We start from the raw sequence: 27,317 nt of genomic DNA, 5'->3' as shown, positions 1-27,317 counted from the left end.
TGGTAGCAAGTGTTCCTCCCCAGACTCCCACATCCCTACAGTTAGCTCTAGAGTGGCCCTCCCAGCCATCTCAAACACTGAGAGCTTCTTACTGGCAGGAACCACATCTCATAGGATGCACAAAGTGGAATGGAAAGGGAAGGGTCTGCCATTTAGGTAGGTTGTTTGGAGAGGAAAAAAGTGACTCTGCAATCAAAAAAGAGAGCCTAGAGTTTTGCTACTCAAAGATTTGCTATTTCATAGACCAGCAGCATCAGCATCACCTGGAGCCATATTACAAAGGCAGCACCTCGGGCTCCACCCAGACCTTCTGCATCAGAGTCCACATGTTAACAAGCTCCCCAGGTGATTCGCATGTTCATTATAATTTGAGAAGCAACAGGTTAGAGAGCTGAACTTAGGTCTTTGGGACTCCAAACGCATACATCTTTGAACACTCGCATTTCCATGGTGCTTTGAAAATCATACAGCCCGCTGGCATGTTTTCTTTTTATGCTTCCCCAGCCTGAATAGACTTGAGCAAGGCAGGAAGACAAATAGGAAGATAATATTGTGAGAGAAACTAGAACTCATTAATAGAGTGTCTACTCCAAGCCAATCACAATGCTGGAAGCCGTCCCGTGTATTCTCTTATTAAGTCATCAAAGCAAGTGCTGAAGTCAGGAGAATAGGCACCATTTTCCAGATGGAGAGAGGCTGAGAATGGTTCAGTAACTTTACCAAGTTCGTGCAATTAGGTCTGGTTTAGCTGCAAGAAACAGAGACCTCATGCTAACTCAAGCAAAAAGGTGGTTTTAAAGATTACCCAGAATCCTAGGATAGGAAACACAAGAAGACCAAATCATAGGAGCCTGAAAGTGGACAGCACCTGTCTGTTTCTTGCCCTGAGATGGGGATTCTTCTGCAAGTAATTTACACATGGAGGCTCTCAGGAGGAAGGGAGGGAGGGAAACAGGACAAGGAAAGGGAAAGAAGCCAAGCTAGGATGTCATCCCGGGTGCAGAACAACTTCATCCTGATGCCACAGGGAGCTCAGGTACAAATGGCACCACAGAGTTGGTCCCCTCTTGAGATAAGGAGGCTGGTCTTTTGTGCCCCATGTCAGCCAGTCACTGGCAGCGGCTTGCTGGGGGAGGTTGAACCCACCAACCTGGCCTGAATGCCATTAGGCCAAGGATTTCTATGGACAAGGGACAACTATAAGGCATTAGTGGTCCACATTCACAGCAGCCTGAGGGATGGGGCACCTGCCCAGTGAAAAGAAGGTGCACTGGCAGTGCACATGTGTGTGTGCATGCATGTGTGTGTGTATATGCATGTGTGCATGTGTGTGTACATGTATGTGTATGTGTATGCTGTGTGCATGTGTGTACGCATGCAGGTATGTGTGCATGTGTACGTGTGTACATATGTGCTCATGTGTGCATGTGTGTACACGTATGTACATGTGTGTGCCTGTGTGCATATGCGTGTGTGCCTGTGTGCATATGCGTGTGTGTGTTTCTGTCGCCCAGGGACAACCTCTACTCTAGCATGAGGCATCTCTGTATCTCCTATGCCCGGCTCCATTCTCCTCACCTGTGAAGGCAGTCCTCCTTCCCCTACACTGTCCTCTTCTGCCTTCTAACTCGTGTGCACACGTCTTAAGACAACCAGTCCAGCCCACCAAGGCCTCTTGACCAAAAGGTTTCGGCTCCCCATCCTCATTAAGTCTGTTAGCCAAATTCCTGAGTGAGAAATCCAATTAGCCACACCAGTCACGGGTCCCAGCCAACAGACAGAGGCACCCTGAAGTCACATGTCCACTCCAGCCATTAGCTGAGGATTCGAATACATAATGAAACACAACCAAGAGAACTGGGGAATAAGCCTATTCTTCGAAAAACTTCAAGTGAAACAGGCTGTGATGGAAATTTCTAGTTCTGCTCATTGGTTGGAATTCAAACTAACATTTCTCTGGCAGCAAAGTTGTGTTCCTTCCTCATTACTTCCCCTTCTTAGTGTAATTGTTCACAACAAAACTCTGCCTGGGTTCAAATCCCAGCTGTACCACTAGCTGCTCATAAAACCTCAGACAAGTTATTTAACTTCTCTATGCCTCAGTTTCCTCATCTGGGAGTTAATATTAATTCCTGCCTCGTAGGGTTGTTAGGAGGATTAAATGAGTTAGTATTTGTAAAGCACTTAGAATAATGCCTAGTGCATAGTAAGCATAACAGAAGTCACTGCTAAATAAATGGATACAATAAATGCATTTTTCCAGCTCTCAGCAGGAAGGCAGAGATGAACAGGGGTAGCCCTATGGAATGGAAGCTGACCAGCGCTCCAGAGACTATTGACACATTGAGCTGTCTGGGATGGAGCTCTGGGAGACAGACAGCAATGTTACTAATGTGGCCTGGGCAAGAAAGATGCTGCTGTTCCCTTTCAGGAACTCGGCTCCATGACAACTTGAGCTGGCTGGGTCAGCATGGATGTCAAAGCTCATGAGAATCCCTGGGAATAATAGCGACCAATATTTCTAGCATTCTGCTGTAGATATTATAGGTGATTTTTATGGGTTGAAATGTGTACCCTCCCCCCCAAAATTTTCTACTCAGAGATTTGCTATTTCATGGGCCAGCAGCAGCAGCATAACCTAGAGCTGATGTTGAAGATGGACCCCCCTCAGAATGTGACTATATTTGTAGACAGGGTCTTTGCAGGGGTAATCAAGTTAAAATGAGGCCATTAGGGTGGGCCCTAACCCAGTATGACTGGTGCCATTTTTAAAAAAGGGAAATTTAGATACGGAGACACATAAAAGGAAAATGGGCCGGGCGCGGTGGCCCATGCCTGTAATTCCAGCACTTTGGGAGGCTGAGGCGGGCAGGTCACCTGAGGTCAGGAGTTCGAGACCAGCCTGTCCAACATGGTGAAACCCCATCTCTACTAAAAATATAAAAATTAGCCAGGTATGGTGGCACATGCCTGTAATCCCAGCTACTCAGGAGGCTGGGGTAGGAGAATCACTTGAACCTGGGAGGCAGAAGTTGCAGTGAGCTGAGATCGCACCACCGCACTACAGCCTGGGTGACACAGCCAGACTCCATCTCAAAAAAAAAAAAAAGAGGAAAATGGTGTAAACGCTGGGAAAAGATGGCCATCTACAAGCGGAGGAGAGAGGCTTAGACAGATTTTCCCAGCATGGCTCTCAGAAGGAACCAACCCTGCCAATACCTTGATCTCAGACTTCTAGCACCTGGTACTGAGAAAACACATTTCTGTTGTTTAAGCCACCAGTTTGTGGTACTTCATTAGGCAGCCCTAGCAAATGAATACAGTGCCTTAGTCTGCACCAGGTACCATGCTGCTCAGTTCACAGGCCTTAGCTCAATTATCCTCCCTCTCATCCTGTGAGGTAGAGGTTGTGCTGTCCCACTTCACAGAAAACTCAAGCACAGAGCCAGTAAGTACCATCTACAATCACACAGTTAGAAAAGTGCAGTTCTGGACCCTGGGCCATCATTGAACTGAACGATACCTGGCACACAGGAAGTACTCATGTGGCATGTGGGAAGCCCTCAGCCAGCACATGGGAAGCCTTCACCTGACATGTGGGAAACCCTCACCTGACCCATGGGAAACAGTCACCGAGCACGAGGGAAGCCCTCACCTGGTCATGCTGCTGCCACTCCTCCGTTCTACCTCCCTCTTGAGACCAAAGGCCTCGCTAACAACCAGTCCATCACAGCTTTGAGAAGGAGTCAAACTGCCCCACTCTGGGGAATATCAGGTAAGAAGCCAGGCCCCAGGGAGAAGCAGGGCTTGCCTAAACCCTCACCGTCTCAGGCTCCAAGAAGCAGAAGGACCTAGAATTGTTGTAGGAGTTATTAAGAAATTATTTTAGGCAGATAGAAAGGAAAAGGAGTCCTTGGGAAGTTTTCATTTTTTAAAGCATCTCTGGAAAAGTTTCTGGTAAAGTCCTGGCTCTTAGAGCCATTCCGGCAACCTTTCATATGCAAATATAGGCCACTAGAAACTGGGTCCACCCAACATGGCGACTCCAGCGGCCTTCTTGCCCTTGCCTCACATGTTCTTGGCAGCATGGCTGCCCCCACATATCCCCACGTGTGTAGAACACGGTGCCTGGCATTTGCATATTGAAAGGCTAGGGTGGAAGGGCCAGCTTTTTCTCGGGCTACGTGAATGACATGCCTTGTCAAACCAATGCCTTGAACCCTATGCAAATCAGACACCGCCTCCTCCAGACTCTGCATATATACCTGGCTGGTTTCCATGGCAGGTTCTGTGGCAGGTGGGTACCTCCTTTTCTGTCTTTGGACCCCCCACCACCAACCTCCCGTCTCTGTACGCAGGAGCCTCTTCCTTCTGCCATCTCTTCTTTTCTTTCTTGCCTATTAAATTCTCTGCTCCTTAAAACCACTGCATGGGTGTCCATGTCATTTTATCTAAACTGGTGTGAGGACCAAGAACCCTGGTGTTCTCCACTCATCGAAGCTGTATGAGAATCATGGCCTCTTTGAGTACTTCCTATTTCCTGTCTCCTGCGCTGTCCTCTGGCACCCATTCTTTGTTGAACAGCCCTTCTTTCCCCATCTTGAAGCAAGAACCTCTCCTTCCTGAGAGAACCAGAGACCTACTCTTAATTATCCTAAGGGAGGAGACCACCCCTCATATTGTCTTACACCCAATTTCTGCCTCCAAAGAAAAAAGAAGTAAACACTAAAAGGCTGAAGTGAAATCCACAGGCAGACAGCCCGGCGCCATACCCTGCGCCTGGTAGTTAAAGATCGACCCCGACCTAATTGTTTCTGTTATCTATAGATTACAGACATTGTATAGAAATGCACTGTGAAAATGCATATCTTGTTTTGTTCCGATCTAATTACCCGTGCATGTAGCCCCCAGTCATGTACCCCCTGCTTGCTCAATCAGTCGCGACCCCCTCACATGCACCCCCTTAGAGTTGTGAGCCCTTAAAAGGGACAGGAATTGCCCACTTGGGGAGCTCGGCTCTTGAGACTGAAGTCTTGCCAACACCCCCGGCCGAATAAACCCCTTCCTTCTGTAACTCGGTGTCTGAGGAGTTTTGTCTGCCACTCGTCCTGCTACAATCCCCTTGAACTGGCAGCCACGTCTGAGGCTTTTCTTCCTACTGGAAAACTGCCTTGCATCAAACTAAAATAAACTCACTCACAGCCCCCACTGGGCTTTTACATCTGAGCCACAGACCCGACGATGTTATTACTTTGCATGAGAACCAAAAGATCCACCAACAAAAGGGGCCCAGCAGAGAAACATCCGAGAAGATAGACGGCTGCCAGCCCACAAGAGGCACTGCTTTCTCTCCTAAATTACTTCTTTTTAATGTATAAATGGTGAGGTTTTTCTTATTACTGGGGTGAAAATGTTAATTTGTAAAAAAAATGGGAATTTTTTTCACAATAAAAGCAAGAAGAAATTGGAGTCATCCACAAACCCAACTCTCAAAGATAACCACTGTTTTTATAGAAAAGGAATTCTATTTATGAGTGCACACAGACATGTAAAACTGGTCCTGTTTTTTCTAAGTATGTTGTAAAAATGTTTCTGTGCTGAATCAAAGACTGCTATTTGTGCTCATTTGCTATTTAGTAACAGAACCCATCAAAGTGTTTTATGATTGTCCACAATTCTTTTTAAAAACCCTACTTCACAGCCTCCTTTCCATCTAGATGGAGCCATGTGACCAAGTTCTCGCCAGCGGAAGGGATGGGAGTACTGCACTGAAGGAAAGGGATATGCCACCATTGCCCACTCTTGCTATTTCCAGCTAAAGGGAGTGAAGACAAACTGTGGACTGTCTTGGATCATGTTCTACAAGATAACAGGACAGAAGAAGACTGATAACAAGCTAGATAGACGGATAACAAAACAGACTGATAACGAGACGGAGGGCTGATGTGACAAAATAGACTGTTAACAAGATAGAAGGCAGAGGAACAAAATATAAAGAGAATGGGGCCCTGAGTGACCTCATGGAGCAGAGGTACTACAAGCCCTGGGCTGACCATCTGCAAACTATGAATGAGGAAGAAACTCCCATTTTCTTTGCTTCATTACAAATTGGGTCTTCTTAATAGTAGCTGAATCTATATCCTAATACATGTCTCCAGGTCCCCCTCTACAATACAGTTTGAATGACTGCATATTTTTCATCATATGGATGTTCAATATCAAAATTTACTGAATTCAACTAAGTATAAATTGTTGGTCATTTCTGTTGCTTTTAAATTTTTCATAATAAATACCACTGCAATGAATATCCTCATACATACACCTTGGGTATATTACTGATTATTTCTTAGGATATGTTTATAGAAGTAGAACTGCTGGGTCAAACAATACAAACTTTAAAAAAGCTTTTTTTCTTTCAAGAGTATTATGTTTATTGTAGGAGGGTAGCTTGCTTGAACTTCCACCTGAACATCCTCCTATACAAATTTTTATTTTCATAGGCTTGCAAGATTTGCCCCATATTTATATTTCTTATGCCCTCTTTCCTGTATGTATGGGAAGAAGTATAATTAGTCATGTTTCCTAGATTCATGTGTGTGTAGCCTTAGGGATATTACTTAACCTCTCTCCATTCAGCTTCCTTGTTTTTAAAATAGGGGTTCTAAAACTACCCACCTCATAAAGCTATGAGAAATACATGAGTTCATGTGGGTAAAGCTTTTAGCACCCACTATATAGAAAGTGCTCACTAAACACTAGCTATTATTATTTTTATTTTCTAGGATTATTTATGACAGTTGCTTTCCTTTTAACAATACATTTAGATTTATTCCAGGTTCAAACTACTTAAACTCTTACTGCTCACCACTGAAATACTCAATTTCCCATTCTTAAAGTGTTTTTTTCAAATCCTGATATGTTGAAATGCACTTTCCTGTGCATTTTTCAGAAAAAAAAAAAAAAAAATATATATATATATATATACACACACACACACACACACACACACACACACACGTGGTATAGTCCCTGTCTCTGCATATCTGAGATATTTTTGAGACGGAGTCTAGATCTGTCACCAGACTGGAGTTCAGTGGCGCGATCTCAGCTCACTGCAACCTCCTACTGCTGGGTTCAAGCGATTCTCCTGCCTCAGCCTCCCAAGTAGCTGGGATTACAGGCATGCAACACCACGCCCAACTAATTTTTTTATTTTTAGTAGAGACGGGGTTTCACCATGTTGGCCAGGATGGTCTCGATCTCCTGGCCTCATGATCTGCCCACCTTGGCCTCCCAAAGTGCTGGGATTACAGGCATGAGCCACCGCACTCAGCTGAGAATGTTTTTAAATTGTCTTCCAATACCAATGACCTCTTGCTTGGCCATAGAATTTTTGGATAACTTTTCCTTCAAAGCTTTGATGTCCTATTTTCTTCTGTATTCAGTGTTGCAGAGAAATTTGCTGTCAACGCAGTTGGATCTTTCTTATTTTTTAAATGTTTACTTTCATGTGTACTTGTAGGATTATTTCTTCAGCCTTGAAATGTAAAATTTTCCCAGGTGGTGATGAGGGGATGGTTTCTTTATGTTAAATTCATGGTAAGGCTTTCCATCTGCAGGTTCAAGTCTTTCTTTAGCTCAGTTAAGCTTTCTGCAACTACACTGTTAGATGCTGCTTCTGCTGCGGCTGCCACCACTGCTAGTATTGCTGCTGGAACAATGTTCTAGGTTTTGAGTCTGTGTTGCTTCCTCTTCATCTCCTTCATTTTCCCTCTCATTACTTTCAGATCCTTATGTTCTGGGAGAGCTTCTCAGATACTGAGTCTCATTGATTTCTTCTCTTAAACAGTTCTTAAATCTGTCTACCTCTCTCATTCCCAGCTACTGCCTCACCCCAAGAGATCTTCCTGCTTCTATTCTCATACCTCTACAATTCATTCTCTATACAGCAAGAAGGGGAAAAGCATCTCTTTTAAAATGTAAACTGTGTCATTCTTCTTCCATGTATCATTCTTCAGTGGTTTTTCTGTTGCATTTAGAGTAAAATCCAGTCACCTAATGGCCTCCAAAAAACTGCATGGTTCAGCCCTGTGGGTCCTAAGTGATATTTACCAGCCTTTCCCACTCAGGCCTGTTAGAGTTGGTAGCATTGTAGGATGGGTGCAGAGCTTGGAGTGGTAGGAAAAGTCTAAGAAGATGGAGTTTCTCTTATGGAATAGACTCCACACACAGCTATCAGGACAAGGATAAAAAAAGATGAAGATGCAGAAAATGAGGCTTGGTATGGAGGAATAAGTCGTCACTGTTTTGAAGGGCCAGCAACTTCCAGGTCCTAAAAACATTTCTGGATCAGACCAAGAAGGTAATAAAGAGTGTATTTATTGAACATCTACTATGAACAGACATTGCTCTGCATTAGCCCATTTAATCTTCACAGCTTTATTAATTACTCCCATTTTTAATAAAGAAAGGGATACTCTGAGAAGGTGAATAACTTGCCCAAGATCCCATGGCTAACAAGGAATGGAGACAAAGATAAAATGCATGATTTCAAAATTTCAGGTCTGCATGATTTCAAAATTTCTCATCTTTCCCCTGTAACTTGTGTCCTCCCTAAAATGTGAGCTGCAACGTGGCAGCTGGTGACAGAACCATGTAGAACTGGAAGGCTTGGATAGGTCCTTAAGAGAAAAACCAACTTCTTGCACTGTTTCAGAGACCTTCAGCCTCGTCAGAGTAGGCTATGTTTGGCAGGTAATAAATCGATCCCCAAATATAGCAATCCAAGCAGATATTCCTGGCTGGAGGACAACTTTTTCCATGTTCCCTCCTATGGATCCACCAGCCTTGTCATCAGAGGTAGCCTCCTAACAGAAGGAGGCCGGCCATCATCTGCTCTTCAAATGCAAGATGATCTACTGAATGACTTCAAGATCTTTAGAGATGGTACAGTTGCCACTTTGGGAGGCCAAGGTGGACAGATCATGAGGTCAAGAGATCAAGACCATCGTGGTCAAGATGGTGAAACCCTGTCTCTACTAAAAATACAAAAACTAGCTGGGTATGGTGGCGTACACTTGTAGTCCCAGCTACTCGAGAGGCTGAGGCAGGAGAATCGGTTGAACCCAGGATGCAGAGATTACAGTGAGCCAAGATCGCACCACTGCACTCTAGCCTGGCGACAGAGTGAGACTCAGTCTCAAAAAAAAAAAAAAATTGCAATGAGCCTGAGTCCCAGCATGAAGGTCATCCATCAAATGCCCAATTGCACTATGCTATGAGCAACAAACAAAACTTCTACTCTTGAAAAGCTACTGAGATGTTGGAGTTTTTTGTTACAGCAACCAGCATGAGTTATACCAACTAATACAAATAATATCACAGGTTAAAAAAACTATGGCTCCAAAAGGCAAGGTGCATATTCATGTCGTTCTCATGTTAAGTTCAGGGCTCCTTCCCCAGGGACACCCTGTCCTGGTGACCTGCAGCTAGTCCTGGTTCAGGCTTCAGCTCTCTATGGAACTCAGGGAAAGTCACTTCCCCTCTTTGGGCCTCAGTTTTTCCATTTGCAAGACAAGAGCTTTGCCTTAGATGGTGGCAAGGGGCACTCTGAAGGCATCTGACTACTGCCCACAGCCCAAATGCATCATTCCATAGTGACATGTGCAGTCACCACACCCGTTGGGTCATTGAGTCATTCATTGTAAGAAGAGGGTCAAAAACTTTTTTTCCCCAAAAGAGTCATTCCAGCTTATTATAGAATCATCTACATTTAGAATGCCTTTACAGTAACCATGGAAACAATAGCATGTGTGAGGCACAAACTTTATTCTAAATCTGCTGATGAGGATGAAGAAATGGCTCCTTGTGTGGACCTCAGAGGGCCCAGCATGGCTCTGCTCCCTCCTCTGTTGGGGCGCAACTTGACTGCTGGCCATAAGGAGCTAAGGCCAGGAAGAAGAAGACTTTCCTGGGGGAGATGACCAGTATCGAGACTGAATTTTGCAAGATGAACTGAGGCCTTCAGTAAACCTCCAGTGATCGGGGGAATAAATACACCAGTTGTATTTATTTTTCTGCCTGGCCTCCATTGCCCAGTACAACTTGAAGGCAGAGGACAGAATGGCTGTTTGACGCAATCCACAGTGATCACCTCCAGGACACAGAGAAGGGAAGGGGACAGTACAGCATAGATCTGGAGGGGCAAACAGAAGGTGCCCAGCACACCTTCAAAGCACCTGTCCCAGCTTATAACTTAGTGGGGGTTACAATATATAGCACCCACGCAACCTCCAGCACTGCTGCCCACCAACTCCTCTGGCAAGTCCTGCCCACCTGCCACATCTGACCCCTGCATGTGAATACCAGCCTGATTGATCTGAGGTCACTGTGCCCCCTCTGATAGTGTAGTTAAGACCACGGACTGCCCACTGCTCAATCCTGTGCCAAATTACACCACACTCCACCAGGCCACACCTAGCCCAGTCTCACTCTCTTTCCCATGTGGCTACTTCTGAAGTACCAGAATTCCAAATGTCAATCTTGGCATAGCATCCAATCAGTCAAGTAGCTAGGGAAAGCTGGGAGGGGAATCAAGACCTGTAGACTTTGCTCTTGGGGCAAGTTCAAACCAATAAGGTCTGGCTTTGCCTTCCTGACTCCTCCTACATGGAAAAAGATACCAAGTCTGCTACATACAGCTGTAAAAGTTGTGCACTGTACAAAGGTACCAGCTAAATTGAACAGTGAGAGTTCAAATCCAGCCAGTGTTCTACTTGCCAAGCTGTGTATCCTGGCCTGGGCTGGGTCTTCCCAACAGAAAGGATGTCTTCTTTCCTCTTGCACTAAGGTGCCGTATAGGCTAGGGAGCCACCTTGAAACAAATCATACTAGAAATCTCGGCAAAAAAGCTCATGCTCAATAGGACTGGGGCCTGGAATATTCTCTTTCTATCTCTGATTTTCAGGAAGCCTGATGGCTTCAAGGCCAGTCCTTCCGGTAGAAATTCATTACACAAGAAAAGACCTTCTAGAGTAACAAAAGATATCATTGCAATTACATTTATCAAAGAAAGCATGGCAATCAATGTCTTATGCACAGACCGTGTTTCAAATGCCCTTAATCAATGGCTGTGCTAATTACACATTTATTGCAATTAATTTCATTTCAATTATACCTTAATTATTAACCTTGAATGAGGTTGGGCAGCTCAGAGAGTTTGTGTCACCGCAGAGCTAGGACCCAGAGATAGTTGCCATCCTTTGATTGAAAGATGCCACTCCATTAAAAGTTGGTTTATTGGCTCAAGGCCTTTTTGCAGGGGGGAGGGAGTTAGTTTCTCCAGGGAGGCAATTCATAATGTGAGTCTGAAATTGAACACAGGAAGGCAGGCAGCTGTGCTTACGAATTAAGTAGAGCTGATGTTTAATTTGCTTCTTATTGATGCCATTTCCTCACTGGTTCATTAGCTGTAGTGGGAGAATAAATGCCTTCACAGTTCATTCTTTGTGATGTCCTCAGCCTCTGGGTCAGCCTCATTTGTTCCTTATCTTCCCTCCAAAGGAGGGCTCTCTCTTAGCCTAGCTCCTCATTTCTAAAGGCTCAGCTCTGAATTTCTGGGCAGGGCCTGGGCTTCAGTCTCTGCACAGAGCAGGGTCTCCTTGGTATCTACAGTGTCTACCCACTGAGACTCCCAAGGATAATGCCATTGCAACAGTCCAGATAGGGGGGTTGGAAAATAACTTGCCCTGTGGCAAAGCAGAAACAGCTTGTATGATAATAGAACTCGGGTTTTAGAATCCCTCAGACCAGGGTTCAAGTCCAAGTTGTGATACTTCTCAGCTCTGTGGTCCTGGGAAGACAGGTTAATCTCCTGAGTCAGGTAAGTGCAAAACAACCATGCCCAACGCTTGGTAGGAACTCAAAAAGTACAACTGCCTTATGCAATAAACCCTTCTCTAGGGTTTACAGCAACCCCACCTTGGGGAGATTTTTCACTCCCAGGGGAGAAGACCTTTCTACAAAACATTTCTTTCACTAGCTCAGGAGGAAGGAAATGTAGAGATTTTCTGGTCCAGACCTTCATCTTAAAGTTGGAGAAGGGAGGGAAAGCTTGAGATCACACTGGGAGTTGGTACTAGAACTGGACTATAGCCAAGTCTCCTGGTTCCCAATTCTAGAGCTTTCCTACCACATCACAAGCTAACCTCCTTGAACAGTGATTTGTCAGTATCTGGTAAAGATTGAAAATATACAAATATCCCATGTATGTGCTCATGGAGAGAAGAATCTAAATATTTACCGCAGCATCATCTGTCATCAAAAATAGTATCAACTTAAATAGCCCTCAACAGAGAAACACAGAGACCTGGAGACTAAGAAAACAGAGTCCTTGAAGTCAAGCTGACTCTGATTTTGGCCTCCTAAATGAAAAGATAAATAGAACAGGTCTTGTTTACAAAATAAATTCAAGACCTACTTATCTATCAACAGCAAAAAAAAAAAAAAGAGAGAGAGAGAAATGCAGAGGCAAATTGTGATGTGTTCATAAGCTGGAATATTATACAGCCATTAAAATGGATATACCTGATCTATATTATCAGCATGGATTAATTTCTAAAGCATAATGTTTGAATTTTATAAAGCAAGTTGCAGAATATTTATAGCATGACATCACTTATGTTAATTTTTTAAATTAACAGATTCAAAGAGAGAGGTTATAAATACATCCATATGTAATTTAGATATTAAAGCATATGCAGGAAGAATATATCAACCTGAGGGGAGTGGCCAGCTGGAAGAATGGGAGAATGGGATCAGGAGAAGCACAAAGGGGACCTCAGCAATAACAGAAGCATCTGACTTATCTTTTGAGAAAGATTTCACGCAAATAGGATTAAATGTGCTCATCTGTTCATATTGGGTGGCAAGTCCTTGGTCTTTTTGCTTTCCAAACTTCTCTTTCTGTTTGAAATTTTTATCACCCATGAAAAATAAAATGGTTAAGCTTTGATGTAGATTATCTGTCTAAAAAAAATCCCAATGATTATCACTTACGGAGAACAGAGACTCTGAAATTGGAGATGGTTCCAAGATAACACTCAACAGCATGAGAGATAGGAAGATTACATGTCCCAGTTTGCCAGACCTAAAACAGAGCTTGTTGCATGTAGTACTCACAAATATTTATTGAATGAATTAAAGAATTGAAATATAATGGATACCAAAAAATGCATTTTCTCTCCTTTCCTCACGAAAGCTAAACAGGAAAATTAGTTAAATGGGGTAGAGTGAGAAGCCCTTTGTCTAGTCTTAGACTCTTGGAGAAAGATGATGATGGCTGGGACAAGAGTGATGGTAGTAGACATGGAGTGAAAGAAGTGGACAGGTTTCAAAGACAATAGGTAGGATTTGCTGATGGAATGGATATGGGGATTAAAGAGGAAGATCACAGCTAAGATTCTTGCTTCACTACTCCCTTGGAGAAGAGTAAGGAAGAGGGAGCGATTCTGAGTTTCATCTTGAACATGTTGTATTTAAGGTATAACCCAACTTTCAAAGGGGAACACACTCCTGTCAGTGCCCCATCCAATACCAAGAACATCTCTGCCTGGGCTCTGTGTGGTGGGCTCAGCCCTATACCAGGGCAGTGTGTGTCTGCTTTATGCCCCAAAGGGCTCCTAGCTGCTATTCCTTGGGTTCTCAGGAAGTTTCCTGTGACACAGATGTTAAATTGCCACAGTCAGGTGGACTTTGAAGCAGCAGGTCTGCCAGAGTCCAGCAAGGCAGAATGTTCCCTCTTACCTTCAAGTTCTCAAACTTCTGATAAGAAGCTATATTAGTCTATGGTGGCTCTATTAGCGTATTCTTGCCCTGCTATAAAGAAATGCCTGAGCCTGGGCAATTTATAAAGAAAAGAGGTTTAATTGATTCACGGTTCCATAGGCTGTACAGAAAGCATGATGCTGGCATCTGCTGGGCTTCTGCAGAGGCCTCAGGAAACGTACAATCGTGGCAGAAGGTGAATGGAAAGCAGGCACTTCTTACGTGGCTGGAGCAGGAGCAAGAGAGAAAGGGAGGTGCCACACACTTTTAAATGACCAGCTCTCACAAGAACTCACTATCACAAGAACAGCACCAAAGGGGAAATCCACTTCTATAATCCAATCACCTCCCACCAGGCTCCACCTCCAACACTCATTACATTTTGACATGAGATTTGGGTGGGGACACAGATCCAAACCATATCAGTGACACAGCCCTGTAGTCCCAGCTACTTGGGAGGCTGAGGTGAGAAGATTGCTTGAGCCCAGGAGTTTGAGGCTGCAGTGAGCTATGATTGTGCCACTGCACTCCAGCCTGGGTGACAGAACAAGACCCCACCTTAAAAAAAAAAAAAAAAAGTCCGGGCCTGGTGGTTCATGCCTGTAATCCCACCACTTTGGGAGGCTGAGGTGGGTGGATCATGAGGTCAGGAGATCGAGATCATCCTGGCTAACATGGTGAAACCCCGTCTCAACTACAAATACAAAAAATTAGCTGGGCATGGTGGCGCATGCCTGTAATCCCAGCTACTCGGGAGGCTGAGCCAGGAGAATCACTTGAACCTGGGAGGCAGAGGTGGCAGTGAGCCAAAATCACGCCATCGCACTCCAGCCTGAGTGACAGAGTGAGACTCCGTCTCAAAAACAAAAACTTCTAGTAAGAGTGTTTCTGAACCCCATCAGAAGGCTTTTATCCCTACTGGATCTGACCCCAAAGGGGACCCATTCCAAGAGCCTGTTGCCTGTGAGCTACATAAAAATATGAAAGGATTCCCAGCCCCTGCCCTCTCAGGGAACACTCCACTCTGACAGCACTGGCATGCACCCAACAGTCAATGTCTGCCTTCATATCCCTAAAAGAGAACAGAGAAGGAAAACCCTTCTGTGAGTGGAAGGTTTTACAGTGCCAGTGAAAATTATTCCGAAAGTAATTAACATAATCAAAATCTTTGTAGGTCATGCTGAAAATGCCGTTTCTTCAAACATTAGTCTTGCTCTTGGGTCTCATCCATTTTTTTTTCTGTCCTGAATAGTGTGGAAATGTTGGCTTTCTCCAGATGGACTCGCTGACTCTTGGTGGCTGCAAATGGATTTCCCAAAGGCTGTGCACAGTTGGTTTTCTTTCAGCTTTTCTTAACTTTCATTTATTTTTCTTCCATCCTCACCCTGGCATTAGGCCAGTGCTTTTGGGTTGAATAAATTTAAAATGCCATTTTTGATCATTGGAAAAGCCAAGCCCACCTTTGAGCCATATCACATAATGTAAATTTTTCAGATGAAGGGATTATAGGTCATCAATCTCTCTACTAACACTTATCCACAAAATCCATCAGACACCAGCGTATCAAGTCCTGGTTCAAATTTTGTGCAACTCCAGGGTGCTTCCAATTATCTCAATGACTCTTTCAAACTTCTCGAAAATTTCTCAAAACAAATCAAATTTTCATTCAGTGTCCCATTAAAAATAAGTACATGTCATTCAAGACTTTGAAGTAGGGTTTCTTAACCTGGGGTACACAGGTCTATGGATAGAATTCAGTGATCTATGAACTTGAACAGGAAAAGAAGTTACCTCTTTTTTTCACTAATGGTCTGAAATTTAGCATTTTCTTGCATTATGAATGTAGACAACAAACCACAGTAGCAGTAGCAGAATCTGGGGCTTTCACCAATAAAATCCACGGATATTTTCATATCACCTAACAGTTGCTACATAAATCAGGTATTTTTAAATATCTACATTTAACACTACTTTGAAATCACAGTAATTATTAAACCTTCTGCTAGCTTGCTATTTAAAGTGCTAACAAAAAGCACATTTATTACAATATCACAAATTTCTTAACATTTGGATAACTTTATTTCAATATAATTGATTTCGTTTGGAATTCTATGTCTTTTTATACCTTTAAAGTCTTTATACAGAGCAGAAGTTCAGAGGCCTCACCAAACTGATGATTGTTCGGGGGCTTATGCAGAAGAAAAAGGCTAGAAGCCCTGCTTTGGAGGGGGAGAAATAGGGGAAGGAGGGAAGAAATTCAATAATCAGAGATAGAGAGCCTAAAATATGCAATTCTGTTCTGAACTTATTAAGGGGAAGAGGCATCCAAGAAGGAAACATTAATGTTATATAGCAAAGAACTTGGCCATTCCCAATGAGAAGTCTGACCTTTTTCCAGGCTCCTAGGGGGTAACCTCTAAACCCTTGAAATGTCCTAAGTGATTGGACTGTGTTATTCATGGTGGCCCCTCTGACCACACCTTGTTTATGCTACCAAGGTGGCTCATGGTGGGCCTCTCTAGGGAGGTGCTAGGGATTGAGTTCACCCTTGTGGGCCATCAACCAGTCATGCCTATATAATGATAAAAACTCTGGACACCAAAGGGCAGGTGAGCTTCCCAGGTTGGCACAGTACACCATCCACGTTGTCACACTTCAATGCTGAGAAAGAAACTAGCATCCTGAGGGCAATGAAAGCTACACACATTTGAAGCCCTTTCAGACTCCATCCTATGCATCTCTTCCTTTGGCTGATTTTAATGTATCCTTTTCCTGCAATAAACAATATCCGTGAATATAATGGTTTTCAGTGAGGTCTGCAAGTCCTTCTAGAGAATTACTGAAACCTTAGCGTGGTTTTAGGAAGCCTCCTGAACTTACAGTTGGTGTCAGAAGTGAGGTTGGTCTTAGGAGGACTCTTTCCTCTAACTTCATAGTTGGACCCTACCTCCTTGCAGTTGGGGTCAGAAGTCTTGAGCAGACTTGGTAGTTGGGAGGTCCGTGCTCTCCTGCCTTTCAGTTTGGCTGAAAGGGGTAAATGTACATGGGAATCACCTGACGATCCCATTAGTTCTGATTCAGTATGCCTGGGGTATGACTCAAGACACTGCAGTTCTAACAAGCAACAGGTTGTTGCTGATGCCACTGTCTCTGGACCACACCTTGAGTAGCAAGCTCCAAAAGCACAACCAATGACATCTCTTCTCAGCTTCAGATCCTCAGTGAGCATCAGTGACCCCTAGAGACAGTACACACCCCTGAGCATGGTATTCCAGGTCCTTCAGGATCCGGCCCTTACATTCTCTTGCATCACCCCTCTTGGCCCTAGCTCTCTCTCCAGTGGTCCACCTGGAATGTAAGACCTCCATACTCACATGTCTTGTCCATCCAGCCTACTTCTGGCCACAGGCCCACCTCTTTATGAGCCCATCCCTGCCCCTGTCCCAAAGCCAGGCTCAACCAAAAGCATCAGCAATGGCAGGCAGCTCCAGTATGGCCCTGACCCCTGGCCCAAGCTCTGAGAGCTAAACTGATACCAAGGTGGGAGCTCTAGGCACATCTAGCAGGGGAAAGGCCAATTCTTCATTTTCTACCTCAGTCCCTGTCAGGTTATGTGAGGAGACTGATTCCTTTCTGTTCCTGGACTCCAGTTCCGTATGGACAGGACTGAACCCACATCTCAAAAACCTAGTGGCCTAGGCCCAGCTCCTGGAACCTGACTTTCCTGATGCCGGCCACCTGTCCAGACTGCTGACAGACACCTGTTGCTGGGACACCTGCTGTCTTCTGCCTCATCCTCAGCCTTTGTGTGGACTCTGAGAATTGCTGCCACCTCTTGTGGATATTTCAGATGATGGTTTAAGAATACTCACTCTTTGCTACCCTTCTCCTTGGGAAAGACATACTTCTCACAGATGTTCGATTTGCTCATATGATTTGCTCTGGCCTCATGATGGATGGAGTGTACTTGCCCTGACCCTTGACTTCAGGCTTAGCCTGAGGACTTTCTTTGTCCAATGGGATGTTAGCAGACCTCATACAAGAAGAGGCTTGACATGTGCTTGTAGAGTTGGGCTGTGCACTCTTGCATTCTGGTGACCTACCGTGAGAAGAACATGCCCCAGATAACAACTGCCCCTCCAGCCTGGGATCCAGGATGAACCCATGTGGAGCGGATCTGAGCAGATCCACGTTGAGAAGTGTAGCCCAGCCAGATCCACAGTTCAAAGCCCAACCAATATCTCCCAATATCCAGTATCCCTTAGCTATGTGACCAGGAATTTGGGGAGTTGTTTGCTGTGCACCAATAGCTGGTTGAGACACTTTGGACACGTGTGCTTATCTCATTGAACTGAACTTCCTGGGTCCCCATCTGCTCCAGGTCAGTTCTCCCAGAACCTAACCCACATCAAAGGCAAAACTTGTGCCAGTTCCCAACCTTTCTTTCCACTTTATATGTTCCTATTTTGCTTCTCATTTTCTGTGTAATCTTGGAGGAAAAAATACTTAACTTCTGAGAAACTCACTTCTTTAGGGTTGTAGGTAATACTAGATATAGGTGTTTGTTAACTCTCTAGGACAATTCTAGGCATAGAGAAGATGTTTAACAAATTGTAGCAAGTCAGCCATTCCAGGCTGATTCCTGAGAAATAGGATGGGCGCCACTCCATTGAGGTGCTAGAGAAAGAACCCAAACCCTAAGCTGGAGACTAATTTTACATTTTCAACCTCCCTTCCTTGGGCTTCCCTTGTTTCTTGGTTCCCAGCATTCTCATAGCACTTGTAGTTCCCTACTATGATGTGTCCACTCTCATTTCTGTCTTCCCTGCTAGATTAGAGGCCCCTTACAGACAGTAACTATCACTTACTCATCTCTGTATCCTCAGCCTCTGTCTAGCACAGTGCCTGGAATAGAGTGTGTGCTCAATATATGTTTATTAAAAGAATGATTTAGTCATTCAATGAATCAATGAAAACAAGGAAGAAAGAGAGGGTGGGAGAGAGAAAAAAGGAGAGGAAAAAGAAAAATGGAGGGAATGAGCAACAGAGGGAGGGAAGGAAGGAAGAAAGAAAAAAGGGAAAAAGGGTATACAAGGATTTGGATGGATGGTTGGATGGATGGATACAGGGATGGGTGAGGATGTCTGTACCTTTGGAAGGGTAGATAACAGGTGAGTGCATGGTTTATGGATGGATGAATGGAGCCCCTCATCCGTGGAGATGTCCAACAGCTTCACACCGGCTTCTTTTTCTATCCCCTCTAGCTCTCACTCATTCCTCTCCTGTCACAGGCAACTCCTGGGTTTAAGTGTCCTTTGGAACAAATAACAAAACTCCAATTGGCGTGTGAGGGCTTCTAGCATTCTAATTGTGAAGCATGCTCCTGAATGACTTGTGAGCTAAGGGGAGCTTGAAAAAGCCTAAGATGCTGAGAGAAAATGAGAATCATGACATTTTGAAAAGGAAACCAATTTTCTTTAACTAAAACTGTTGCCTCTGTAAACCATATTATAAATCCAATAAATTCACATAATGCTATGGTAAATCCCTCACAAAAGAGAGAAGGGGGGGAGAGAAAGAAAAGGATAAGAAAAATCTTACGAAGATTTTCAAAGTCATTGTTCTCTTTAAAAACAATAGCTTTGATCCTTATGTTACTAACTACCTGAATTCAAATACAGGCTCCACCAATTCCAAGGAACTAACTTCGGCATATCACTGAAACTCTCTGCCTCAACTCCTTCATCTATAAAATGAAGATAGTAATACCTACTTCATTACATTATTGTGAGGATTATTGAGATCATATAGGTAAAGCTCTTAGGAACCTGCCATACACATAGCAAGTTATAGGGAAAATGCACCTGAGAACATTAAGCACACATTAGGACGACCCTGTATGGCAGATGCACCTGAATGTGTGTTCCAAGCTAGGAAATTCGGGAGTGGTCAACCCAGAGATTCATCCCTTGACTGTGATAAACATCTGAGCCCCCGGTCTGTCCTATGGAACACAGGCTGTACAGGGATTGAGGCCCCGAGTTTGGGGATAAATGAAGTTTGCCAGGTAGAGGTCATTAAGGGAAGAGAGTTAAGTGAAAATGATAATATATTGCCTGATTTTTTTATAAAAACCACTTGAGGGATAGGGGAGTGGAAGAGTGGAGGGGTGGGGAGTGGGAATTGTTAATGAGTACAAAAAAAATGGAAAAAATGAGTAAGGCCAGACATGGTGGCTCACACCTGTAACCCCAGCACTTTGGGAGGCCAAAGAGCGTGAATTGCTTCAATCCAGGAGTTGGAGAGCAGCCTGGGCAACATGGTGAGACCCTGTCTCTACTAAAAATATGAAAAAAACCCAGCAGGGCATGATGGCACATGCCTGTAATCCCAGCTACAAGAATACTTGAACCCAGGAGGTGGAGGTTGCAGTGAGCCGAGATCATGCCACTTCACTCCAGCCTGGACGGCACAGCGAGACTGTATCTCCAAACAAAAAAAGAACAAGACCTAGTATTTGCTAGCACGATAGGGTGACTATAGTCCAAAATAATTTAATTGTACATGTTTAAATAACTAAAACAGTATAATTGGATTGTTTGTAACACAAAGGATAAATGCTTGAGGGGATGGATGCCCCATTTTCCCTGATGTGATTATGCATTGCAGGCCTGTATCAAAACTTCTCATGTAATCCATAAATATATACATCTACTATGTACACACACACAAAAAAGGTGTTTTCCCCTAACTCCTTAGAATAAAGAGCATTGTCTTTCTGATAATAGAAATAAGGATTGAGAGAAAATGCAATATAAACTACATGCTGTTTGCAAGCCGTTGCAGTTTCCTTGCCCAGCCTGCCATCATTGGCTGTGTGGTTATGTCATCCAGCCCACCACCACTGGGATGTATGTAAGGTGGAGGTCTTGTCCAGCCCACCACCACCGCACCATGTGTGTATGTAAGGCAGTCTCCTCTCCAACCCACTGCCACTGGACTCTCTCCCCGGTTAGGAAGCCCCTAATAAAACCCCATGCCTCAAATGCTGGCTCTGGGTCTCTTCTTCAGTTTCTCGAACCTGGTGCTTTCTCTGAGGTTAATAGGGATTTGGCACAACATAAGTGTATAATAAATATGGGCAATTGTTATTACTATTACTCCCTACACTCACAGTGGAACACAGCACCAGGACCTGGTGACCTAGGGACCATGAGTAGATCTCACACTGCTCCAAAGACACTCATCCTCCTCAACAGCCTCACATATCGTCATTCTCTACCCTGATCACCCCTAAGGATCCTGACACTAACTCCTCCCAAGTCTAATGCCATCATATAACCCAAATGTGGATGTGGACCATGTGGGCCAGGCTTCAGACAGCGTTATATTGTAAGAAAGAGCCAACACTCAAAAGTAATTCAAAATACTTGAAATATTACTCAATCTTTCAAAGAAATGTCAAAGGGAGAAGTACATTCTGAACATGCAGCCACAAACATCTTTAAAACTTTTCCTATCACTGCTGCTTTCAATATTCCACACACGGCATTTACCCAAAACTCCCTCTCTCCTTCACCCACTCTCAATGCCGGACCATGAGGTTCTTCTCTTTCTCACCCCCTTCATCTCTTCTCATATTTGTTCTTCATTGGGTAGATCAACTTAACCTTCTCACGTCTTAGTGCTTCTCTCCATTTCTACCTGGATTCTAAATAACAAAAGTAAACCCGGGAACTGACCAAGTAGACCAGAATTCTTCCCCATAGAATCAGGGAAGATGTTAAAAATACTCATTCTTGATTTTTGTCCCTGCTGAAATCTCCATGCCTCTGCTCAAGCTATAATATTTCTTCTGCCTGGAACGCACTTCCCTTTTTTTTTTTTTTTTTTAGAGACAGAGTCTCACTCTGTCACCCAGGTTGGAGTGCAATGGTGCGATCTCAGTTCACTGCAACCTCTGCCTGCTGGGTTCAAGCAATTCTTCTACCTTAGCCTCCTAAGTAGCTGGGAATACAGATGCACGCCACCATGCCTGGCTAATTTTTTGTATTTTTAATAGAGACAGGGTTTCACCATGCTGACCAGGCTGGTCTCGATCTCCTGACCTTGTGATCCATCCTCCTTAGCCTCCCAAAGTGCTGGGATTACAGGCGTGAGCCACCATGCCCGGCCACACTTCACTTCTTTTAAGAAGCCTTTGGTGGGCCAGTCTGTCTGCTCTGAGAGCTGGGCGTGAGTTGGAGATGCAGAAGAGGCAGAGGCTGGAAGTCTGAGGTCTAGTTTAGGTAGCTGACTCACCTCCAGTCTGATTTGGAAGTGCAGAATGTGTTTTCCACAAAGCCTGAATGACCACTGGCCTGGTATGTGGTCCAGGGGACATAACGTCCAATAGAGAGTTGGACTAGCTGACCCCCAAAAAATCAGATTCTGTGGTATTCACGACAGAACAATTCCATTGCAGGAGAAACAGGCCAACACTGGCAGAAGAGCTGGCCATAGCCACCAGTTACCCCTGTGGTCCTTATGAGGCAAGAAGCTCAGACTTGGAGGGCAATACAAGCTCCTCCAGACCAGCAGGTCCATGGTAGCCTCTCTACAGCCTCATTTCCACTACTGCTCCCCATCCAACAAAGTGTGGAGCATGGAGCCCCTCGACCAGACACCTTTGGAAGAACACCTTGAAAATCTTATCTTTCACACAGCAGTTTATAGTTTTCAATGAATTGTTACCATTGTCCTCACCACCACCTGAGACCAACAGAAGCAGAATCCCAGTTCTGACCCTAACTCCATGTGACTTTCAGTGTACCACTTCTTCTCTCTGGGGCTCAGTTTTCTTGGGAGTGTATCAGTCAGGATAAACTAAGTGCTTGCTATGTAACAAACAAGCTCAAAAATCGATGCCTTTATACTGCAAGTATTGATTTATTGCTCATGATAAATAACCAAAGTGAGCCTGTGAAAGGCAGTGCTCTACAGAGTCATATGGGCAACCAGAGTCTCCTCTACCTTGTAGCTGCAACACCTGGAATGTAAGGCTTCCATATTCACATGGCAAGGGAAGAACTGCATTAGACTGGAATCCTGACTATCTGAGAAGTGACATGCATGAGCCCTACTCAGATTTTATTAGCCAGAAGTAGGCACTTGGTGCTGCCTACCTCTAATGAAAGAAAGAAAGAAGAAAGAAAAGAAAAGAAAAGAAAAAAGAAAAGGAAAGAAAAGAAATTGCATGCTGTTTGCAAGAACAAACAGGGAGCCAAGAAGCATAAGACCACATATGGAATATCTGGTTAGTAATACCATCTCTGCTGCAAGGTGTAATAATAATACTTCTATTACTAGGTGACTAGAAGGATTAGGGGAACAATTGTTTTGCAAAAAGGCTTTCAACATTCAAACCTCAGAAAATATTTATTGTGCAGCTACTATCTCCTAGGTCTTGTGCTTAGTGCCAGGAATACAACAGTCATTCTATCCTCATGGAGCTTACTGTCTCATGTATGAGGCAGACAAAAATCACCTAATCGCACCAATGAGGGTGTCACTAAATACTGCAACAGATGCTCTAAAGAGAGATGTGCGGTGATATAATATGACAGGGAGCCTTAACTCATCCGAGCAGTCCAGGAAGACCTCTCTGAGGAAGTCACTCTTGAGCTAAGATCTGAAGGATGAGCAAGAAGTAAGTAGATGAGCAGTTAAAGAGAAGACAGCCAGATGTGTGCACCTGTCATCCCAGCCATACAGGAGGCTGTGACAGAAGAATTGCTTGAGCCCAGGAGTTTAAGTCCAGCCTGTGCAACATAGTAAGACCCTCACCTCAAAAAAAAAAAAAAAAAAAAAAAGAGAGAGAGAGAGAGACAGAGAGAGAAGGTGGTGCAGAGTGTTGTTGGCAGATGAAACAATATAGACAAAGGCCCAGTGGCAGGAAAAGCACAGCATGTTTGAAGGACTGAGAAAAAGTCGGAGAGGCTTGGGTACGGAAACCAATGCACAGCTTGGAATGAGAGGCGGTCAAGTTCAACAGAGACCCAACCTTGTGGGCTGAGACAGGATTTATTTGTCCTTATCACCAAAGCAAACTGAGGCAACATGGTGATTATGGTCACCATTCCCACTTTGAAGAAGTGTAAATTGATACTCTGAGCAGCCAGGAGACCCAGCTAGAGTCAGGAGAGAAGGTGATATTCTGACTCACCCTAACCACTGTGTGGCCACCTCCAAAAGCCTCAGGACAATTCAGGACCAAGAACATTCTCTCCCATCACGAGAAGAAACATTTCCTTCCTGGAGCAGGTTCCACATCCCATCCAGTGATGTGTGTATACTCACAACATTGGCCTGTGCTGGGCCAGCCCCATGGGCCAGGACAGGTTGAGGCCAAGAGATGGGGATAGAGATGAGTGGGGATAGAGACCCCAGGCACTTTCTTTTCATCTTAGCAGTACCGTTATTTTACCATGTGACTTTGGGCAAGCAATTTCCCCTTCCTGGCCCTAAGTTTCTCCATCTCTGAAATGAAGGCATTGAACCAGATGGTCTCTGAAGTCCCAGCAACAGGAGTTTTAGGTGTGTTTTCCGGCTGAGTAATGAAGGGGGAAAGTGAGTAGACTCCAAACCAGTCTTTATCTGGAGAACTGCAATTTGCCAAACAAGAAAATCAAGGGGAAATTGCAAAGATGATGAGGGATGGACCTTTTTTAGGAACAACAACCTAATCACAAGTCACTGCTAGAGAAGAAATGTCACAAAAACCTTGATTTGCAGCTTTAGGGAGCAGCGTGCCATGGGATACAGGCAATTAACAACGTGAGAAGCTTCCCCAAGGCTCAGATGAATCATGAAAGGCAGTGTTGATGGGCTGGAAAGGATGCCAAACAGCACGTGATCAAAATCCTAGTCTAATTCATGAAGTCCTGTGGAGCTGTCCTACCAAGCAGTCGTTCTGCATCTGCCTAGACAACCCTTGCGATGGGGACTTTTGTACCCACTCCCCTTTTGCACAATGCCCAACATACTGCATGGCACACAGCAAGAGCTCAACACATATTTTTGAACGAATGAACGAATTAATCAATAGCTGCAGTGATGTCCCTCTCTCTCTCCTGGTACTTTTTTTTTTTTTTTTTTTTTTTTTTGAGACGGAGTCTCACGCTGTTGCCCAGGTTGGAGTGCAGTGGCGCGATCTCGGCTCACTGCAAGCTCCGCCTCCCGGGTTCCCGCCATTCTCCTGCCTCAGCCTCCTGAGTAGCTGGGACTACAGGCGCCCGCCACCGCGCCCGGCTAATTTTTTGTATTTTTAGTAGAGACGGGGTTTCACTGTGGTCTTGATCTCCTGACCTTGTGATCTGCCCGCCTCGGCCTCCCAAAGTGCTGGGATTACAGGCTTGAGCCACCGCGCCCGGCCCTCTCCTGGTACTTTTATCTGTGGGTTCTAGTACTGCTCTCTGGAGCACCTCTGTTCTCATGACTGCCTATCTCAGGAAGAGATGCCCAAAAGTAGACATTTATTTTGGAGGTGCTTTTAGGAACCCCTGTTGAGGAGGAGGAACTAAGACAGGTTAGCAATAGAAGCCAACATGGGGTATGTTAATGAAAAGGTTACCACTGTAGGCAATTGTAGCTCAATCCTTCTGGGAAACCTCTGGGAGATGATGTAGAATTCTACTAGCCAACTCAGCAACCACCAGCCACATGGGGCTACTGGGTGTTTGAAATGTGGCTCATCCAAATTGAGATGTAGACTAAGTGCAAAATACACACCAGATTTTGAGGACTTGCTATTTTTAAAAAGTGTAAGATATCTCAGTAATGATTTTTATATTATGTATGATTATGAAAGGACTATTTTTAATATATTGGGTTAAATATAGTGCTAAAATTACTTTCATTTGTTTTTCTTTTTCTTTTCTTTTCTTTTCTTTTTTTTTTATACTGAGTCTCTCTCTATCGCCAGGCTAGAGTGCAGCGGCGTGATCTCAGCTCACTGCAACCTCTGCCCCCCAGGTTCAAGCAATTCTTGTGCCTCAGCCTCCCAAGTAGTTGGGATTACAGGCACCCACCACCACGCCTGGCTAATTTTTGTATTTTTGAGATGGAGTTTCACCATGTTGGCCAGGCTGGACTTGAACTCCTGACCTAAAGTGATCCACCTGCCTCGGCCTCTTAAATTGCTGGGATTACAGGCATGAGCCACTGTGCCCGGCTGTTTCTTTTTACTTTAATTTAAAAGCATGTATGACTCACACTTATGGCTCACATATTTCTATTGTTCAGTGCTGACATAGACCGTACCTTAGAGTTATCCCACCCAAGGCATGAGGAAGCTGAGGTTTTACCCGCCCATTTATATCCCTCATTGGTTAAGTACTGCTCTCAGGGGTATAAAATCCTTAGTATTTCAATCTGGCCCATGCACCAGTGGGGTTCTGCAGCCAGAGAAAGCTCTCAGCCAGAGTTGCAAGAACTTGTCATAGGAAACCATCAGCATGTTCAGGAATGAAGAGTGCGGACGGATGTGGGCAGAGCACCCATGGCCCTGCTACCCTGCCCTACAGAAATCTGATGGCCATGTCTATGTCCTGCCCTTATGTCCCAGCCTCTCCCATCCAAAGTGAATGGCACAATTTCTCTCTGCAAGTCCTTCTCATAAAAGTTGCTTTCTGTTCCCTCAGCTTCTGGAGTGTCTTCTCTAAACACATACCAGTTGGTCACTGTCCTTTTTACGGGGTGCTGGTTGAGATGGTCTATCCATTCACAGGCTTCTTAGCCCTCCTGAGCCAAGGACTCCTTAGAGATTCTGGTAACTTCAGGGAACTTCTCCCCTGAAGGAAATTTTTTTAGGCCACGTGTACCATTCTCACAAAATTTTGCATTGCTCTTTCAAGGGGATCACCACCCCAAAGTCTATACATAGGCCTCTACAAAGGCCAGTGAACCCAAGATTGAAAACCCCAGCTCTAATGCTTGTCTGTCTGACTCCTTTTATTCCTCCACTACGTATGTTCACATCTTTCTTTCTGAATGCTTTCAATTTTCTCAGCAGAAAAGGAACGTAGCTCCTAAAGCTGCAAGTGGAGGCAAGCACCCCAGAGTGATCTGCTGGCCGTAGAAAAGGAGTTGCTGAGCACTTGGGGTTACTGCCCACGCCAATCCCCATTGACTCACTGGCCCCTAATAAACAGCTGATTTGTGAAGATGAGCCTCACAGGCAACCGGGATATCGAGGCAGAGAATCCTCTGCCCACAGGGCACAGAATGATAAAGCCAGAAGAGGCCAAGGACATCAGCATATGTTATGCATGCCAGCAAAGTTGAGCTTACATGGCATGTCATTTTGATCCTTGAAACAACTCAGTGAGGTATGCGGGGCTGTCGTCTTGATTCCACAGATGGCATTGGAATCAAGATAGAGACAGTACAGCTCAGAGGGGAGGAGCTTGCCCGAGAACACATAGGTAGCAAGAGGGGAAGCCAGGACTTGAACT

General features: G+C 44.5%; 1 non-coding gene across 1 annotated transcript; it reads left to right on the top strand.

The window, feature by feature from the left end:
* Positions 1–12,367: 12,367 nt before the first annotated feature.
* Positions 12,368–12,494, top strand: LOC126929919 (small Cajal body-specific RNA 15). Its single transcript, XR_007717351.1, has one exon. It is a non-coding gene; the product is annotated as a small Cajal body-specific RNA 15 (non-coding RNA).
* Positions 12,495–27,317: the final 14,823 nt, after the last annotated feature.

This window comes from Macaca thibetana, chromosome 10, assembly GCF_024542745.1.
Source record: "Macaca thibetana thibetana isolate TM-01 chromosome 10, ASM2454274v1, whole genome shotgun sequence".
Lineage (NCBI taxonomy): Eukaryota > Metazoa > Chordata > Mammalia > Primates > Cercopithecidae > Macaca > Macaca thibetana.
The sequence above is the reverse complement of the archived record's forward strand: the minus strand, read 5'-3'. Positions and strand labels throughout refer to the sequence as shown.